This window comes from Dreissena polymorpha, chromosome 11, assembly GCF_020536995.1.
Source record: "Dreissena polymorpha isolate Duluth1 chromosome 11, UMN_Dpol_1.0, whole genome shotgun sequence".
Taxonomy (NCBI): Eukaryota; Metazoa; Mollusca; class Bivalvia; order Myida; family Dreissenidae; genus Dreissena; species Dreissena polymorpha.
The window spans coordinates 66,411,872-66,430,011 of NC_068365.1; the positions used below are offsets into that span (position 1 = coordinate 66,411,872).

Genomic DNA, 18,140 nt, shown 5'->3' on the forward strand with positions numbered 1-18,140 from the left:
ATAACAACGCAAATGTTCGTAGCATGTTCAAATCCAATCAAATTTGCTAATTATTTATCTTAATCTTTATATTCACAATTGTGTGCTGTTTTGGTGCAAACTGAATGTTCGCTATGCATGTAAAAGCCGCACACATTATTTGGCATAGCAAATTTAAGTATAACTAAGAAAAAATATTTTATCTATGCCAATTAGAATATATCTGGGTTACAAGGTAGAAATCCGTCATTTTGCGCTTTAAAACTTAAAAATAATCGCGTTTGTCGAAATGGACGTATACGTCTAGAAATCCTACTTTCGGTTTTAAAAGCGGTACCGTTTGAAAAATAATAAATAACTTGCTAACTAGGCTATAGATTTAATTTTATATAAACCAATTAGAATGTATCTGGTGGTAACAGGTAGAAATCCGTCTTTTTATCACTTTAAAACTTAATTAATCGCGTTTGTTGAAATGGACTTTTACGTATAGAAATCCTACTTTCGGTTTTAAAAGCGGTACCGTTTGAACAATAATAATTTACTTGCTAACTTGGCTATAGATTTAACGACAATTTTGCACACTTTCAAATTGCATCTATTTGTATTGATTAATATGTACTTTAATTCAAGGTGAGTTGCTTTACGTTTTTATGGTTTCGCTGGTATTCCTTTAATGCACGGTTGGTTAAGATACAGATGTGAATTTGAATATGAAAAGTTTTAGTTAATGTGTAATGAGAAATGCTTTTTTGAGTATAGCAAAACGCTTAAGTCGAAATTAAATTATGTCAATTAAAAGTGTATTTGCAAACTTTCATGTTAACTTTAACAGATAACAGCTACTATTGCTACTACTCCTCTTTCTACTTCTTTAATGATTGAAAGTCACCTTACAAAATTGCTACTAATACAATCAAGGGCTTAATCTTACAACGCAGTTTATATTGTGAATATGTGGGAGTGTTATACTCCAGCTTTGGGAAATGTAACGCCCACGACGTTAATTTATCATTTTTAAAAATCAAGTTGTCAGATCTGGATTTATGACCGAATACCGTTTTAATTTTGTTCTCAATTTACCAACGCCTACGCATTTTTGAACGAGCCCAATATGTGCGATGGGATATTCATGAATGTTATCGCTTGCGAATTTAAATTATCAATTATCAACACGTGTTTATGCTATACTGTACTCCACATGTAATTTAAACCCTGATTGACAGTATGTGTACATACGTGTAATTAACAACAACAACAGACACGAAAGCAACAATAGAACCTAACAAACAATTTATGTTAGTGAATGATATATATAATTTATGTTTGTGAATGATATATATATATATATACAATAAACTAATATTATACCAGTATTTTTTGCCAAAAATTGAATGACAAACAAATCTTATTTTGGAAGCTTATACAAGTTAGAATGTTATGTGACTTTACTTGTGGTAACCTTCTGTTAACATTGTTATTTATAATAACATTATATATAAATTTCCAGATTACGTCCAACATATATAATATCAGAGAAATTTAAAGTCAAACGGTCAACATGATAATATTGATACACATACAGGTTATCTAACATCGCGTTATCATTATAAGAGCAAACATACTACAAATGAACACACGGACGATCAACCACTGATAAAGAGAGATATGGTTTAAAAAAAGTAAACTTGTATATACGTATATACATATATATCGTGTGTAGATTTTACAGTGTTATGGTTATATAACACGTTTGCTTTTTCAATAGAAAACTGTTTGTGTGATAATTGTATTCATTTAATAGCCGTCTGTGGACTGATGTCATTAAAAGTCAAACTAAGAACATGTTTTTTGATAACGCAATTCCGTTTTAAATAGGAAGCCTTTTTTAATTATTTTCATTTATTTTGAATTCCTAACTTTGTTTTTTTTTCTTGAGATGCATCTATCCCACGCAACCATGTTTGCACGTATCATTCTTGAGATTTTCGGTGCTGATTCCATGCATCGTCTTTGTGGACCCTTTCATTTTCGGAGATGCTCGTACATTTTTTGATTTGCACGCGTTCTTAAATAATCCTATAAAGTGTAGCAATTAAAACAACACGCTAAAAATCATGCTGGTTATTGATTCGATATGTTACTAATTTATATTTGTGTATTGTGATAATATTAGTAAAATTTAAATAATTTCCTCACATGTTTTTTTTTGTTATTCCCGTAACTGATTCCAAAATCTACTATAGTTTCTTATTGTTTTTAAATCATGCGATCATTGAGTATGTGTTATTGTCGATGTTGATAATGTTTGTTAATCTAAACGCATCATTCAGACTTTGTAAACAGTTCATAAAAACACGTACCTAAAACTAGATACCTATCCTTCACTTGCTTTCTCATTCGGCGGATCAAACATGCTTCAAATTGCAAGTACTACTATACAAGGCACATTGTTTTATTTTCAAATTTAAATTCGCATTATTTGAAACAGAATAACAAGACGATTCATTTTTTTTTACTCCAAATGTATGATTTGATAACACCTAGAAGAAGAAAACACTAACATGTTACACACCAAATTTTGAACCCATGACCCTTCTGTGTTGTAAGGGATTATCAAATACATTAATGTATATAAATCAGTTGACCCCTGAGGCGCAAACAGTTTTGACCACGGAAACATGCTTTGAGGAAACTTAGCAAAGAACCACTATATAGTTGGCATGCAACGTAAGAAACCAATGGGCCTTGCGGTTTTAGAGAATGATTATATTATTTATATTTGTAAGCGAAATAGTAGCCCCTAGGGAGGGCAAATTTTCTGCATGATTTGAACAAACTTCAAAGAGAACCTCATTACGATGTTACACACCAAATATTTTAGTCATGCCCCCTGTGTTCACTTTACATATATAAACATTATAACTCTCTCTGAATATAAAATAAAATGCAGCATATGTTTTTATAAGTCTATAACTATCGGTTTCTTAAATAAAATATTCACATTTTATGTACTAGAACTTTCACTACACAAAGTTTGGATCAAGATCAATTCAAGCGCAGTCTGATCAGGATCCAAAGTGTTCGCTTAACATCTTTAGAAGTACTGACTGAATGACAATTATGTTGAACATTTTGGATCCTGATCAGACTGCTCTTTTGGAGCCTTAAAGTCCAACTTCCTGTTACGTGGCTCATTTATTCTCATGATTGATACAAACTATCATGATATAAAGAAAGTCTGTTGTATATTAAAGAGTATTTTTAGTGTGCATATTCCACCCATGGATGTAGGTTACAAATTTGGTTGTTATTTAAAGCCATTAAACAATGTAAAAAGTTTTCAGGTCTTTTTTATTTTAGTAAAATGCATGCTATATTTGTTATAAACATACATATGATATACACTCAACAAAAGTTAACGATCACTATAATAAACTACACACCTGGCGTGTTTAATAGTCTCTATTGAAGCAATATAGTATAATACATGCAAAAGGTGCTTTTACCTATAAATATATATACAAATATGTTTACTATTATTATAGTGTCATGAGATATATAAAACACTTAAAGGTTAATGCAAGTATACATAAGGTTAAATTGGCTGAATTTTAAATTTTCAAAAATAAAAAAAATAATCAGTTAAGACAGTGTTATTTTTATTTTTTTGGTAGACTGCTCACTTTTCATGCTTTTATTTTTATTTTTATTTATCCCCCCCGACTCAATTTTTTTGAAAAATATCCCGTAAAACAAATAAAATAAAAATGCTGGCCCAAAAGGTAGATGTCCATGCAAGGTACATACATGCCAAATATGAAAGAGATCGGTTAAGTATTGATGGTGCTATGAGAAACTGTAACAAAAGTGTGACAGAAGAATCTATTATTAGCCTCAGTGACCTTGACCCCAGTGACCTCAAACCTCATCAAAAGGTAGAGGTCCGTGCAAGATACCTACATGCCAAATAAGAAAAAGATCGGTTAAGTTTTGAAGGTGCTATGAGAAACTGTAACAAAAGTGTGACGGAAGTAAGGAAGGCCAAACTGGCAACTATATGCTCCGCCGAAATTTTATTTCGGAGAGCATAAAAACTAATTACTAGAGAGCATTATATTTACAAAACACAACAACATTAACCTAACAGCATTTACCATTTTATATGTAATCATACATTTATAATTAATATTCAATGCTAACACAAACCTAATCAAATATCATGTATATTTACAAAACAAGCAACATTAATTTAACAGTATTTACATGCACACAAACTCAATGAAACACGTATATATTTACATAACACACAACATAAACATTCATGTAACCCATCACCCTTCAATCCCATGAAGATGCTTTTCCGTTATCCAGCATTATCCAGCATATATTGAGAGTGAATGCATACAGTATAACGTAAGATTGCAACTATAGTAAGGGACTATCATGTAACTCATCGATATAACCGAAAAAATCATTGAATTGATGAAATCGGAAAGAAAAATAATTAAAAGTCCATAAATATTTTTCCAACCAAGGTTTCAACAGGATTCAAAGTCATTCAATATAGAACTCGCAAGCTTTATATGCTTTAATGCCGTTAAAAGTCGTTCATCGTAAGCGAGCATGCGCATAGAGGGGTACTGTACAATTCACTCGTAAATATTTTACTACTACTTCAATTTTCCCGCGCCGGCGAAAAGAGTCAAGGGGAAAACTTTTTATTATTATTAAAATACATCATTTACATAAGATGTTTAATACCTATGTCTGTGTATTAAGAAATCATTTAAAATGTTCTTTTTAATGTGTAAATATATTTTGGAAAGTAAAATGCTATACTAGCCATCGATATTGAGGGTGATGTAAATGATGATTTATGTGTGCTTGTCCAGTTAGTTTCAAATTTAAAACATCTCCAGTTAGTTTCTATTGTAAGATAAGATATGTCTCTACATACAAACAAAATATGGAAACAAAAATGAGCAGAAAAAAAGTTATGTTTACACCCCGAAAAGCAACGGGTACACATGATAAAAAAAACTGTTTACAATGACAAAAAGGAAGAAAGGGTTCCGCCAAAAAAAAAAAAATGTGTAACAAACACTATCATTAAACAAGTGAAAAAATGCTTAAGAGAAAGAAAAACAGCACACAGAACAACGCAAACACAAAAAACACAGGCATGCAAAAACAACAACAATGTTTGCGTGGCGTTTGCGTATTTAAACTTTGCCGTAATCTCAAGTAATAAATATGTTAAGTTTGTACGCCTGCTCGTTGATATAATGTAATTGTTAATAAGTATATGCGCAAGTTCGTGCATGTGTGTGTGTGTGTACATTCATGCGCGCGTGTGTGTGTGTTTACGTTCATGCGTGTGTGTGTATGTGTGTGTGCGGGTGCGCGTGTGTGTGTGCGTGTGTGCGTGTGGGTGTTAGTGTGCGCGGGCGTGTGTGTGTGCGTGAGTGTGCGTGAGTGTGCGTGTGTGTGATTTTTTGTGCGTGTGTAGGCGCGCGTATATGTCCCGTTGTTTTGTGAAAATATATAAAACATCTAAAGGGACATAGAAAAAAACAGAACTACATTAAACATAGTGGACCACACATAAGGTACAACAACCAAACATGTTGAAAATTCTTTTGAACAAAAATAATAAAGTTGGAAATTCGTTTGTATTCGAGAGAGCGTGGTTGCTTGCATGTAGCGATATAATATTTGATATTACTAATGTTCTCTTTTTAATTCCTGGGTGTGCATCTCTATTACTGCCGGTAATAGATAGACTTTTGTAAAACATACAGTTTGGTTTTTAGTTAAGCACTTTGTTTTCTCAAGTCTGGTATCTATTTCCATGTGGTCTTATTATATACGTTGAAATGTTTGGTATACTAAGACTAAGATCCAGCAGACACATATATAACAGATGACTGTCACCTATGTTTATTGGAACCAGCTACAACTTGCACACAGGGACCGTCTTTGAAGACACTTAGCAGATGGAATTGTCATTCAAGCCAATTTACAGAGTCAAGAATCTAATATCTCAGTACTTTGATACTTTGTCCATTCAGGTCCAACAGGTATTGCTCTGTTAACGCTCCATGTGGTGAAAGGGAACCCGGTGGTCAACTCTGGCTAATATCCCTTATTAGCACCTTTGAATGTATGAAAGTAGAAACTACTCAGGTCGGGGGGGGGGTTTAAAGTCTCAAGAATGACAAATCAACATAACATACCAGAACCTGTCATAAAAAGGGGTTTCCATGGCTTTAAAAAAGTTGTCGCCACTTTTACGATGTATGAGCAACTAAGTTTTTTTACCTGTATAGTCATTTTATCCAATAATTGATCCGTCACCATATGTATTTTGTTCTCTTTTCAATGAAATAAAAAAACATTTTTCACAAGACAAAGTCATTTTATTAACTGGGGATTAATCTAGCTATGGTTTAAGTCTTCTACTGTAAATACAAATGAGATATTCTGACCACTATTTACTGCAGCTATTGATGTTATGCTTGTTGTTACTCGTTTTGCTGTCTTTATGTTAAACGACACTTCTCAGGGTACACTATTGACTTTATTCTGTATATATACGCTTTAAAATACTCTCTTCCATTGTTTCGATCCAAATATTCTGTCACTTGTAGTTTTGTCAACTAGAATTAAAAAGCTATAGATCGTTGTTTATGCTAGTTTTCAACTAACAATATGCTTAAATATTTGTACTTAACCTATATTACCCAACTGTCTCATCCCTTCCATGTTTCATTTTCTTTTTCTTATCCTTTTTGTTTGTTGTGCATTTTTAGTCTTGTCCAGCATATGTCAAGAAGTTGCACGAAATGTAATTTGTTTTGGTAAAACCTCACGGCCATTCAGTCATTTATGTTTGTGTGTTAAACTTTTACCTAATGGGTAACGATATTGCTGCTTATCGAATGACTGTGGGTTTATTTAATTCACGTAAATGTTGTTGTCGTAAAAAAATATTTTACATGTGGAGTACAACAAGTGAATTTGTATTACTTCTTCTCACACTTTCCGGGCTATCGCGCGCTTTCGACGGTCGGCAAATATGGAAATGTAGCAAACTGCATTCCGAGTTTTAAATATGATTTAATCATGTTTAGTACATCATATAGAGTCCTTATATAGCATTAACAAATGCCTTCGCAACTAATACACATGTAGTGTTGGTCTGTGCCATGCGTTCCCGAACTTGACCTTAACAACTGTGCTTTGTTAATAATGAACAGTTAAACTCGAAGAAATGTCAGTGACGTCTGTAAAAACTATTACCAATTACAGATAAATTTGATTTATTGTATGCTTTTATGAGGTTTATGGGAAAATGTCAGTGATTAAGCACTGCTAATTCAATGCTTTAAACAAAGATAATATATTTATGAAACAATTTCAATAATTTCTTACAGAAACCTACGCAATGACGTTATTATTCGCGTGCATTTCTCCAGTTTAACACTTTTAAAACATTAACAAACGATGAAAAAGCATAAGCTTATACTAACTTTGTTGTTTTCATTAGATAATTATTGTTCTTCAATAAATGACCATAAGTCACAATAAAATAATTAACAGACAAGAATTGTTCACAGAATTTTAGGCACCATATCTTTGTTATTTAAAATGAACATTCTTGACGACAATTTATGTTCCTTCTGTAATGAAAATGAAGAAACTCTATTACATTTATTCTGGGACTGCTTTTTTACATAGAGAATTGTTAACTATGTTGTAGAATTTTTAAGATCACACAACGTGCACAAATGTACTGAAATTCCTTGTCAAACAATGTTATTTGGGTGTACAAGTATAAACATGACTGATATAAATATTATAATTCTAGAAATTAAAAAGTATATATTTGCATGCAAGAAAAATGGTCTATTACCTTCGATAACGGGGCTAAATAACTATCTTTGCGTAGCATGGGAGATTCAATCGAAAACAAAAAATCAAGAAGAGGAAATACTAAACTGGCTTATTGTTAATCTGTTTATAGAACAATAAAATAATCGTGTTGTTGTTTGCTTTAAATATTGAATACCATGGTCGTTTAATTAATGTTTATACATGTCTAAAGTCCAAACGTTTGATTAAAGTCTATAATGGACTGAAGTCAAAACTATATTTCTTTCTTTTTGTATCATAACATGGCATTTGCGTATGTATCTGTGTGTTTGGGCGTGTGTGTGAACTGTATGATTGTGTCTATATTATGGAATTTATTTACCTCTAATATAGCAACCAAGCTGAATTGTTAAAAAGATTCTATTGACATGTATTGTATAGTAACAAATTAACATGTATACTAACAACACAAATTGTAATGATTGTAATGTAATGTATGGAGGTGAATAAACGCTATAAAAAAAAACAAAAAAAAACAACAAAACAAACAATATACTAATTTAAATTATAGCAAAATTAATGTAAAACCTGCAAATTTAATTAACAAATAATGTAAACATTAACTAACGTATGGCCCTCCATAACCAAAACTTTAATATTTAACTCAATCAATGGTTTCATTTAATACAGCGAAACTTGGCAAGAATATTAATTTCTCTGTTCACTCATGAACATTAATCGACTATCTACAAAACAAAACTAACAACTATTATATATCTACAATATGGAAGGACTTCGGCTAATATACTAGTTTACAAAAGGTCTCCTTGACAATATGGATATGGTGTCCGCCTTGTGACAAGGTTGTATCGGGTTCTATCACCTCCGCGGGAGCGTTCTTAAAATCTTTAAAAAGACACAAAGTACTGGTTCTACCCAGAAACGGACTCGAGAGCGTTTTAATAAGCCGTAATCTTTCGATGCATTCGAGCTAAATTAATGGGTTTAAACTGAAAACGTTCAGCTCACCGGCGACGTCCATTATTTAGTGACGCTAGGGACGACATTGTAAAGGCAGTTGCCGAATTCGAAACTGATGATTCCCAGCTTCTCCCAACTTCCGGTGCCCCGCCGACACACCATTGTATACAGTTTTTGCAACGGATGGCAATTTACTTGCATATCTGAATTTTGGTTAGAAGAACTTCATGTTAAGACTTTTGGTAGAGGCAAAATGATAAGACGCACGACGCCAGTCATCATCTGACAACGTTTCAACCGAACAACATGGATCTGGATATGGCGATTGAATATTACAAGCGTTAATTTGTGGAAATACTCGCGCCACAGTAAACACAAAACTTTGTTTACCGCTATGTACATGCACAGGAAACTCTCAGTCACTCGATCAGACGGTCTAAACAATGTAATGGTTTTAAACCATTAACGCTATAGAGATTACAATTACAAATGCGCTATGTATTCTTATTTAAGGTGCATTCGACTAGACTAAAAGGCTTCGCTTGCTTTGTTAGTTTGGAATATGAACGCGTTGAACACGTTTTATGTCAAAAATATTGTATGTTTGAATTCTCGAAGGGTACCCCCTATAGCTTTCAATTTTGTTGCATTTTCGGGCGTTTTATTAGTAATTGACGTTTTATTTCATACATTGTTTAATTTGCATCATGTTTTCAACTCTCTTTGAAGTAGTATGAATATAGGTGTATAGGTGTTTAGATTTTTTTTTCTGAACATTTCAGCATTTTTTTAAATTTTGGTCAGGAAAAAATCCAGTTTGCATATGGGTTTTAATAATTAAGATAATTTGACCTTTAATAGTATCCATACAATTCGTTAGAAGTGTTTATCCATAGTATCGACGCTAGATTTAAAGTATGGACTCAGTACTTTCTGGACATCAAATGTCTTTACAAGTTTAAAATCAACAAACATATTTTAAATATATACATAATTATATAACAACTATAACTGAATATAACTTTATGTATACTGGTCGACTCGTATCTTACTACAACCATTACGGCGGACCACGTGATAACGCAAATCTGACCACCCCCTCCTTCCCATGAAGTGACTCGCTCGTTCGACTACAGTTCACGGTACAGTCATGTATATTAAAAGAAAGTACAGACCCAACATCCGTGATTGTTCTTAATTAAAACTTCAATATTTTTCTCTATATAAAAATAGTTATACCAGTTAGTCTTATGTTGAAAATATTCAACTTTGGAGGTTTCATATTTTACAGTTTCCGGCTTCTTTGCATTATTATTAGTTAACCCTTTTAGCGCGGGGCGTGGAAATTTGACACCATTGCTTTTCTTTACAATCCTTTCAATTTAATGTCGGCGTATCCAAATACCAAAATATTGATAGAAAGCCTAAGACTATTTAGTTTAAGTTCAGTAAATTGTGTATTGGTATATTTTGAATTGAATGCACAAGTTAAAGCACTGGTGATTATATTTGAAGTATGGATTTAAATGTGTTGTTAATATCGAGAGATACGTGAATCGCTGCTTTATATTCAGACGTTTATGTTTTCGTTTTATTGTTTAATCAACTCTCCAGTAAAGGTAGCTATCTGAAGAAGATTGAACATTGTTTTCGCAGGGAAACTATAGGTCAGATTTACGCAGTTAATTTTATGTTTGTAATTTATTCTATTATTCTACCTTTAATAGGTGGAAAAGTTTTTTATTGTTCACTTGCTTTTTTCAATCGAAACTATCATGGTAAAGTAACAAAACACGGATTATTTTGCTTTTGTTTAATTGATTGACGTTGAGACGAATACTTTTTTGGTGTATTATTCCGTGTTCTAATAATTGCAATTCAATACACAATGATATTTCATAACTTATGGAACAGATACAGCTTTGTAACACCAGGTGTTCGTGTTAACACAACTTTGGTGTTGAGCTCCTAATTTCAGTGTGCACATTGTGTTGGACACCCAATTGCGTACGATCAAGTCAGATATTATATTAAATGTGTTACCATTTTATAAGCTCATATAAACCACTCTGTTTCTCTAATAAACTAGCAAACACTTCAATAATATGGTTGGTATTTACTGTAATAACTTGATATTAAAACGATGAAGCGCAACATACTAAGATACACACTATACTGTGCTGTAACAAGGCAGCACAATCATAATTCAAGTCACAACTGTTACGTTTAGTTCCTTTCTAATTTTACAACAACGTTAGTTTTGCTTGGGTTTTATTTAAGTCACCTTTCTGAACTATAACGGCAAAAAAACGTATTGCTAACAATATTCGTCATTTTGCTTCATAAGTTTGTTTTCATTATACTTTAAATTTGACGGGCACCAGAAGGAAGCACTCTTCCATTTGTGATATGATATATATATATATATATATATATATATATATATTGTACCATTACTGAAAGGTTAATTAGTATAGTTAGTTTCATCTTAAGGCCAGAACAAGAAGCTTTTATGACACTAGTTCGACTGGACAGGAGGATCAATAACGTTTAAACCTGGTTTGAAACGGGGTCACGTGGGGTTATAATAAAGGTCATCGGGTCATTTATTGACGATGAATTTAAAAACTAGGTCACTAGGTAAACTGTAAAAACACTATGAACACACAAAAAGGCTCATATTGTGCACATGATGACATTGTTGAGAACATTTGTCCTAATGATATCTCAGTTGAGATTGAAAATGGTTCCGGCTATGGCAAAGTTTTGTGAACATTCTAGATGTCACATACATTGCCCTATCTTCATGAAACTTGCTAAGAACATTCGCCCAACTATATCTCGGTCAAGTTCGTACTTGTTTCCAGTCCGTTGAAAATCTTACATACAAGCTGTATACTATACAAAAAATAACAGAATGCATCGCTTTATCCTACTGCGCTTTCATGCTAGGTAACGAATATACCACGTGTATCGTTCAGTTGTGAACGAAATAAACATACAATTCTTATTTAAGCAAAGCTATTTATAAACAAGCGAAAAAATTGGTTAATAAATAAATTTGTAGCTATTTATTCTTAAACATATAGTATTTGTTGATACTGGTTTTGAACAGTCTAAATTATATATAATATAATACAATTATCGATTCTATCCTAAGGCAATCATGACATTTCGATTAAGTCAACAATTTAATTGATAAGCGTGTGAATTTCTAAGAAGTAATACAAATGGGTATAACATGTTCATTCATATTTATATTTGAATAAAAAAGTTTCAAGTATATTGATTTTGTTGAACATGGTATACGTTTATCGATTAGGTGTGTACTTTTTGTGTCAGATGAGCGTACTTTGAGTTCAATTCATCAAAGCGGTCCAACTACAGGCGGTCACAAAAACTTGAAACACAAATCATGCAGGTATATCATTAACTACTGTTTATTATTTATCTTATAATAATAACGTATTGCCAAAGGGACCAGACGACACAATCACAAATATAGGCTTACAGACGGACACACGGACTAATAGTCGGACGGAGAGAGGAACTGACCAAAGAACCGACAAACAGGAATGTTTCACCATATAAACTTGATTAACATGACACACATATCAAAAGACAAACAACGGGCGGGCGAGCTACGTTTGAGTGGGCGTTTGGAAGGGCATTGTTCGTGCGGTCGGGTTGGGTCCGGACTTGCAGGGCGGGCGAACAGTTGGACAGACGAACATGTAGACAGACGGACAAAGTTAGTCACACGGGCTTACTGACAGACTGGCGAACGACTTGCATACCAACAGATAGTTCGAGGGACCGACTAACACACAGACAATACAACCAATCAAACTAACTAAATGGAACATGTTTGGTTTAAAAGTTGAAACAACGCAAATCCATTACCTGAAACATAATGTGTTTTTTAAATCAAAGAAAATAACAATTTAAAATAATACTTCAACCGATTATATTTGTACCATTTCGGATTTATCACTATCTTCGCCTTATGGATTTATCAGTTAACGTGTATATGTTTATCTACTTAACATATTTAAATAGACGACTTTAAAATATTTTATATCAAATACTTTGAAACACTTGGTTTCCATGTTACCAACTGCAAGATCTTATACGATGTTATATTAAAGAGTTATCCACAAGCATATATATATATATATATATAACTAAATTATTTCAATTCAAACACTAAACGTAAACAGTGTATATTAGTCATATTATAAAACTGTGTAGAATATACATGTAACCATGATCAAAACTGATCGAAATAGAACATGCATGTGTATATCTAGATTCCGGAGCACTTCACAGAATCGTCTATCCGGATATCTAAAGAACTTGATGACAGTGGAGCTGGTAAGGAAACCGTATTGGAGCGAAGAAGAACTTACTTGCGGAGAGAGCAAATTGAGAATATATCATATCAACTACATAGAAAGGTTGAATGTTTTCATTTCGGGAGCAAATCGGAAGGGGCCACCACTCTCGGTCTCCAGTCTGATGTCGATCTCCTATACAGTAGCACAAAAATTAATATCATGACCGCCTGGGAAGACTGGAAGGCTGGGATGAACCTTCTGCTGCTCCACGACGACACCACTTCACTTCAACAGTACTTGCTTCAAGTCTAGGGCTGTCACAATTCACCGGTATATCGGTATATCGCGGTGCATGTCGTGAAAAAAATCGCACCGCGGTACAGCGTTGCCGCACCGGTTTTTTAAAAATTATTATATAAGCACAGATATAAATACATTACATAATTATTTTGATATAGATATCGTTTTGAAAAATGTAGAAGCGATTCAAAAGGGCTAAATAAATAATCCGTTAATATCCAGGTCAAGCAAGCGCTTCCACTTGTAGATGTTTAACTTTCACGTTTAAAATACGGCGATGTATGGGTCCATACCTTTTTTGGAATTAGGGACAGATTTCCTTTGCAAATAAGTTCATAATTATCCAAAAGATGTTTATTCTATTTCTTATTTTCTTTCTTTAGTATATCGATCGTTCAAAGCATGGCACTTCCGAATCATGTTATCTTAAGATTCTGAACAAGTCGAGGAAGAGTCAGAACGCTACGGTTTTTCAATACTGGGCCCGCTGACTCCGCATTTTGAACATGCCCTTGAAGCGTTCGATTTACACAGATCGTAGTCACAGCTATTGTAAACAACATGGCGGACATTTTAGAAAAAGACGCGAACAATAACAATGACTACTTCTATCATGTTTATTACAGTTTCTTTTACAGTTTCTAGTCATACTATGATACGAGTGTTTTCTGATTATTGAGTTTAATAAAGTTTGTAAAACTTGTTATTCTGCTGTTTTCTTCACAGATACATATTCTGTAAAATATCGCGGTACGTACCGTGATACAGTGTTGCCGTACCACGATATACCGCGGTACGCTCACGGCGTATCGTGACAGCCCTATTCAAGTCACCCGATCAATCAAAAATGGGCCTTCTGTGAGTTTTACTACTAACTTGGATATCGTAGACGCATTTCATGTATGCACACTTCTTCCTGAAATACAGCTCTGGATAGACAAATGTAGAGGTAGATACTGGCCGCCTGCCCAACTACTTGAGACTGCTAGTGTAGCTCCGTGTTTCCTGGTACCAGCCGGTCATCCAGACAGTGATTACAAACGCAAAGAATGGCGACTGTCTCCAAACCTGATATAACGGATGTTGATGTCTAGCTTAAATGACACAAATAAAATGTTATATTGTTTTAAAAGTAATTAAAAATTCATTATTTGCTAAAATTGTTGGAGATTCTCTAACAAGCTTTCATTGTAAACTATTATGTTTTAAGCCATGGAAATAACACATCCTTCCCTATAGTTCGAACACAACCTTATGTCTCTACTTTGGGTTTGTTTACCCGGTACATGTATTAAGGCGATGGTTGCAACTTGGAAGGCTCCCGCATTATATCATAGAAGGAGTTAACTTGTTCGATGGGAAACTCTCAAAGTTGCTGCAGAAACGCCTTTTAGTGTATATATAGTCTTTCATAAGAAACTACTTACAAGTTGTATTTTTTATTGATATGGATAATATAGGGTGTCGGTTACAAGCGTGTAGTATGCGGTACATTGTACAGTCTGGAGAGTTAAGAGGTGTATGCTTACGTAACAGCAGCAGATTACTGCTGAAGTTCTAGTGCTTAGACAGATTGATACCAAAGTTGAGATGGTTCAAACATGAACATACAACCTTCGAGCTAAATTTGAAATATTTAATACGCACTATTTTTGAAAAATCGACAAATGTCATATCGAAAACGGCTGCTTTAGAATGTATTAAACATCTGTTCGCGCTACAAATTTCAATGCAGTCATCTAACTATTTGCGACTACGAAACGTTCTTGACAGCGAAAATATAAGGCGTGTCCAATATACCTTCAATTTAGATGTAGCGTCTAGTCGTTTAAAGATGGCTTCTATTTTGTACTAAAGTGGTCATTTTCAAGCGGCTATTCGTGCGTTGGAGGATGTAGAGAGGAGGTATCACAGTAAGGTCAAGACTGTATGTGGATGTAGAAGCATTAATGGCTACGAGGACAGGGATCTGAAGGTGTTTGCTGAGTTGTAACAGAGGTGAGGGATTTAGTGAACTGCCATTCGCATTGTGTCAGATTTTTAAAGAAAGAATCGTATTGTACTCCGTTCATATTATTATTTGAAATGAATCGCAATATAACTCAAGAGGAAGTTGCCCAGAGATATTACACTGAAAAACTGTGGATGGATAGTGCCGAGATGGATGCTCGTCCGTTCCTACACTATCTACAGTATCTCACGTATGGAGGACTCGGTGAACGTGAAAATCAGCTATATGCTTTAAGAGACTTGGAGTCTCACATACATGATAGAAACAATATATAATCAACCATAATCACTTCGAGACTACCCTAAACCTAAAAAAAAAAGTTGTTCAAACAATGCCGCTAACTGGCAGGTCCGGCGTGTTCTGCGTCTTATAAGTTGTTAAACATACGATAGGGAAAGGTCTCTTACAATATGCACTCAGTATAATTAGTTATTAATTGAAGATATAAAATGTAATTATAGCAAGTTTATAGAAAATATATAGTATGTCTTATTTGTTGATCAACTATGAATAGAAATAAATGTTCTTTAAAGCATCATTATGTAAATGTATTCAAAACCAACAAATACTGTACTTTCAACAACTTTTGTATCTATAATGACAACATTAAGAATATTTAGTCATAAGTGTTCTCTTAAAAATATATACTATGTAACCAAGATAGTTATAGATACATAACAGTTTAAGTTTAAAATAAGTTTAAAGTTATTGTTTTAATATTGCACTTAAGACAATATTTGACAGCCAACTTAAATGCATTTTTAAATCCCACCCTGTATTTTTCGCTGCACATATGTTTCTTGGATGATGGTAAAAGTTTATGTGTGTTTGGTGTTGTAGTTTGGGTTACATTGTAACTATTACAATCTATAATTTGTATCCAAATGCCCACATATAAATTCGAAGTTCGGACACATATTTACCTTAGTTGAAATTGTCCTTATTTATCATAGGACTACTGTATATTTGTTTGATTTTCTTTATATTTGTTTCCACACAAATCGCATAACTGTTGTTGTTATGCTTATAGATGCCGATACAACTGTTTGAACAACTTAAATATGCTTTACATGAAAAAAATGAACATAGTTAGTGACATGTTCTTATAAGAAGTTATATCGGATGGAGTATATTATTTTATGAAGTGGGAGACATGACACCAAAATGTAATCAACTGTTTTACATGGTAAAATGTCTTCAAAGTTTCAAAATCAATCTATTATTGACGGTAGATTATCATGAGAATAAAAATTAAGCACGAGTGTGGTTTCTGACCATTCGTCCCCAAGTACCTTAATATCTTCTCAAACTATGTGTAAATACTGAGATGAGTATATGTTGATGTAAAATATGAGCGCACACTGAATCATTGGTGCCCTCAGGAATTTTAGTAATTGGCATTGCACTGGCTTATCGGCGTCCTTGTGTTGCATCGCCAAACGGATAACCTAATTTCTTGTATTTCTTGTTTTTCGCATGATACGTAATACAATAAAAAACGACATTTTAGCATCGCTATTTAAATACGGGACTAAATGCTTCTGCCGTCCCATATTAGCATATGCAGTCCGCACGAACTAATCAGGAACGACACTTTCCGCTTTAATGAAAATTTTCATTTCAAATACATCTCGTCTTACTGAAAATCCAGTTAAGGGGGAAAGTGTCGTCCATGATTAGCCTGTGCGCACTGCACATGATATTCATGGACGACACTTTACGAACATGCATTAAGGCCCGTTTTCCCGTAGCGTCCAACTGGGTGCCAAATTTCTTTTAGAAATTTCCCACTAAGTTCCCTCTTGCCGATTAATAAAGGGTTTATATTTGTCAGTTGTATAATTTGTTAGTTAATATGTGGGCCCTGTTATAATAATAAAAGAAAATTGGGACAATTGTTATGAAGTTATGAAAAAATGAAGTGATATGTTCAAACTAAAATCTTAGGTCGAATAAATATTGAAGCGGATCTCTGATGATCTTTTAACCAAGTCTTGCTAATAATTCTTCCAATTGTCATGAAGATGATTATAGAAATAGAGGGGCTGGACAGAGAAGTTCAGTTGTTCTTTACAAAAGTTGTGTTAACTAATCTGTTGTTTTTATTGTTTACCACATATTAAACATATCCACTCATTTTCAGCTTGGGTAGTGTGTACTCATTACTACGCGATTGAAAGAATCGTATAACCAGGTAATGACTAGTTTTTGACTTGAGTAAAGTATTTATTATTCCGTTTTTATCTTAACTTACTTCGTTTTCCATGACGTGATTACATTAATGTTATGCTGTTTAATAAAAAATTGAAATAAGGTAAAACTATAATAGAATATAATTGTATGTATATATGCATTGAAGCATTATTCAAAGCTCGCTAATTCATAAACAAATATAAAGTTACGCAATATTTTTCGACCGCCTGTAATATTTAATTTAATAAACAATTGTTACTGATTGACGGCGGCTGAACTTAAAGTAGTTTTTTTTCATCTTTATTCATCTATCAAAACAGTTACAATTCAACAGGGCATTTAACCATACATATTTACTCAGATCAACTGATTATGAACGTTGCTGAACCGTTCATGGTTTTGTCACTTCAAAAATTGAGCCTCGCTCTGGGAAATGGCGCCTTATACATGTTCGTGTAGTG

The 18,140-nt window shown here is 33.4% G+C and overlaps 2 protein-coding genes across 2 annotated transcripts in view; one reads left to right on the top strand and one right to left on the bottom strand.

The window, feature by feature from the left end:
• Nucleotides 1-18,140, top strand: part of LOC127850612 (uncharacterized) — a 1,644,088-nt gene that overhangs the window by 326,495 nt on the left and 1,299,453 nt on the right.
• The window catches only part of LOC127850614 (uncharacterized), a 182,634-nt gene that overhangs the window by 110,703 nt on the left and 53,791 nt on the right, over nt 1-18,140 (bottom strand). The gene's annotated exons all lie outside the window — the stretch shown is intronic.